The 4,082-nt window shown below is 33.7% G+C and overlaps 1 pseudogene; it reads right to left on the reverse strand.

The window, feature by feature from the left end:
- Positions 1-3,393: 3,393 nt before the first annotated feature.
- On the reverse strand, positions 3,394-3,486 carry LOC113603507 (uncharacterized; annotated as a pseudogene).
- Positions 3,487-4,082: the final 596 nt, after the last annotated feature.

Genomic DNA, 4,082 nt, shown 5'->3' on the forward strand with positions numbered 1-4,082 from the left:
ATGTCTTCAAAATTCTTTGCAAGTTAATACATAGAGACCTCATAGATTCTTTTGAACTACAAGATACTATTACATAGTACAAATTATCATAATTTATTTACCCATTGATAGACATTTAGATTATTTCTAGTTTTTTTGTTATTTCAAAATGGTAAAGTAATAAGTACACACATTTCTTTGTGAATGTAAGAGTATTTCTTTAGAATGGATTCTTAGAAAGAAAACTGTTTGGTCAAAGTACATTTGAATTTTAAAATTTAATACATAAATGCCTCTTTGATTTCCAAAATGCTTGGCCATTGTGAAGACCCACCAATAGAGTAGAACAGTGTCCTTATCTCATTAAGATATCTCATTAAGAGTTGATGTTATCCATTATTTTAATTTCTGTCGATTAGATTAAGATATTTTATTACTACAGTTTATATCTCCTCGATTGCTAATGACAATAAACCTCTATTTATTTTCCTCTGTGAAGTGATTATTTGTAGGTAAGAGGCCTGTATTTGTTCGGGGAAGTTGATTTTTTTTTTATTGATTTGTAGTAACTTTTTATGTTTTGTGGAGATTAATCCTATTATGAATGTTTCTAATATTTTTTCCTGATCTTTATTAGTCTCATCTGTTTAAAAAATTTATCATGAGTTTTACCAAACAAGTGTTTAATTTTTAAGAGTACTACTTCTATTTTTAAAAAATTTTCTGATTTAAAAGATATATTGGATATATTCATTGTTAGACATTGAAAAATACAGAGCAAGTATAATGAGGGAAATAGAAATCATTCTTAATTCAACTGACCCACAGAGAATCATTGCTAACATTTGGTGTATTTCTTTCCAGTTTTTTTCCTCTGTATCTCTCTATACAGTAACATATAAGTTCTCTCTCTCTATTCATATATATGTTCACCTATATTTTAACCTATTTTTAAATTGAAATTATTCCATACAGGGGCTCCTGGGTGGCTTAGTCAGTTAAGTGTCCAACTTCGATTCAGGTCATGATCTCACAGTCCCTGAGTTCGAGCCCCATGTTGGGCTCTGTGCTGACAGCTCAGAGCCTGGAGACTGCTTCAGATTCTGTGTCTCCCTCTCTCTCTGCCCCTCCCCTGCTGGTGCTTTATCTCTCTCTCAAAAATAAATAAACATTAAAAATTTTTTAATAAAAAATGAAATAATTCCATATATATACAATTTATCTTTTTATTTTTATGTTTAAATTTTCATAAAAATGTATCTTAATTGTGTCAAAATACATATTCATAGAATTTACCATCTTAATTATTTTTACATGTATAGTTCAGTAATGATAAACATACTCACATTGCTGTGCAACCAACCTCCAGAACTCTTTTCAAATTGCAAATCTGATTAATTGAACAATAATTTCCCATACTCTTCTCTCCTCGGGCCCTGGAAACCACCATTCTACTCTATGAATTTGAGTACTCTGGGTGCATTTGTATGTGGAATCATACAGTATTTGTCCTTTTTGTGACTGGCATATCTCACTTATTATAATGTCTTCAAGATTCATCCGTGTTGCAGCATGTGTCAGAATTGTCTTCCTTTTAAGACTGAACAATATTTCATTGTATGTATATACCACATTTACTTTATCCATCATCCATTGAAAGACATTTGGATTGCTTCCATCTTTTGGCTATTGTGAATAATGCTTCCATGGACAGGAGCATAATATCTCTTCAAGATCCTGCTTTCAGTTCTCTTGTGTATATATCCAGAAGTGGAATTGCTGGATCAGATAGTAATTCCATTTTTAATTTTTCGAGGATTCATCATTTTGTTTTTTATAGCAGCTGCACCATATTACATTCCCACCAACAATGCATAAGGGTTCCAATTTTTCCACATCCTACGAGCACTTGTGATTTTTCTTTCCCTTTATTTCTTCCTGTTTTCTTCTTTCTTTCTTTCTTTCTCTCTTTCTCCCATCCCAGTAGGTGTGAGGTACTATCTCATTGGGGCATTGATCTGCATTTCCCTAAAGATCAGTGACATTCACATGTGCTTTTCATGTACTTGTTGGCTGTCTGTATATCTTCTTTGGAGAAATGTCTATTGAAGTCTTTTGTCCATTTTTAAATTGGTTATTTGTCTAGTTGTTGCATTTTAGGAGATATAATGATACAGATATATAGATAGATGTAGATATATGGATACAGATATAGATATATATAGACAGATATAGATAAATGATATAGATATATAGATGATATAGATATAGATATAGATGATATAGATATAGATATAGATATAGATATAGATATACATATACATATACATATACATACCGGATACTCTGTTGATCGTGCCCTATGACACATGGATGTTTTAAATTTTGATTTAGGCCAACTTATCCATTTTTACTTTTGTTGCCTTTGCTTTTGGTTCCATTATCTGCCAGTTCCAATATCATGAAGCTTTCCCTCTACATTTTCTCATAAAAGTTTATTCGTTTTGGCTCTTCATTCAGGTCTTTGGTCTACTTCGAGTTGATTTTTTTAATATGTTGCAGGGTAGGGATCCAACTTCATTCCTTTGCATGTGAATATTCAGTTTTCCCATCACCATTTGTTGAAAAGATTGTCTTTTCCTCATTTAATAGTGTTGGCACCCTTGTTGAAAATCATATGACCATATATCATAGGGTTTATTTATAGGTTCTCTATACTATTCCATTGGGCTACATGTCTGCCTTTATGCCAGTACCACCCTGTTTTGATTAATGTAGATTTGTAATAAGTTTTGAAATCAGGAAGTGTGAAACCTCCAGCTTTGTTCTTTGTTCAAATTGTGTTAGCTATTTGGTATCCCTTAAGATTTTGTTTGAATTTTATGGCAACTTTTCTATTTCTGCAAAAAAATGCCCCTGATGTTTTCATAAGGATTGTATTATATCTCTATCAATTTTGATAGTATTGACATTTCAACAATATTACATCTTCCAATCCTGAACACAAGATGTTTTTCTGTTTATTTGTGTCTTTTGAAATTTCTTTCAGCAGGGCCACCTGGGTGACTCAGTCAGTTGAGTGTCGGATTTCGACTCAGGTCATGATCTCATAGTTCATGAGTTTGAGCCCCATGTTGGACTCCAGCTAACTGCTGTCAGTCTCTCAGTGCAGAACCCACTTTGGATCCTTTGTCCCCCCCCGTCTCTTTCTCTCTGCCCCTCACCTGCTTCCACTCTCTCCAAAATAAATATTTTTAAAAAATTGTTTTCAGCAATGTTTTATAGCTATTATATTTTTTTCACACATTATGGAATCTTTTCCTATGTTATTAAATATTCTTTGTGTGGATGTGCTATAGTTAATTTAATCAGTACCATATTTTGTATGCTCGTTTCCAAGTTTTCTAATTATAAATAATGTTTCCATCAACAATTTTTTGGAAATATATATCTCATCATTTCCCTAGGACACTACACTTGATCTTAGCCAAAAGGCCGAGAAGCGATCATCGTTTCCCTAGGATAAACTGTTGAGTCAAGAACATGAAAACATTATTGGCACATGTTGCCAAATCACTCCTCAGCAGTGCAGTACCAATGCATGGTCTTACTTTGAATGTCAGCCAGCCGTTCCTTCTCCCCCATCCAGGGCTGCTGAGTGCTATAGAGTGCCTACAGAGTGCTTCTTCTGGCAGAGCTGCCTCTACTATACTAACACTGTATTTTACCCTCTCCAAACTATTTGCCAATCAAAATGGTGGTAATAGGCATCCCTTACTTTAATTTGTGTTTAATTAATGGTGAGGTAGAGCTTTTCATTTCAGACCTCAAAAGAGTGAGAATTTTATTTATTCATTTATTCATGCATTTGTTTAACTAGTGCTTATTGAACACTTACTAAATGCCAGTGCTGTATGTGGTTCCAGCATGATACAAATATGAAATAAGGTCAGACCCTGCCCTGGGGTTCACAGCAAGTCACCCTAGAATGAATGGCAAAGCAAGGCCTCATCTGAGAATACATGTCTGGGGTGGGAATGAAGGTGTTGGGGGAGATCAGGGAGTCGTTACCATAAACACCTAATTAACAAATAGAAGATATG

The sequence above is a fragment of the Acinonyx jubatus genome, chromosome D1 (assembly GCF_027475565.1).
Source record: "Acinonyx jubatus isolate Ajub_Pintada_27869175 chromosome D1, VMU_Ajub_asm_v1.0, whole genome shotgun sequence".
NCBI lineage: Eukaryota > Metazoa > Chordata > Mammalia > Carnivora > Felidae > Acinonyx > Acinonyx jubatus.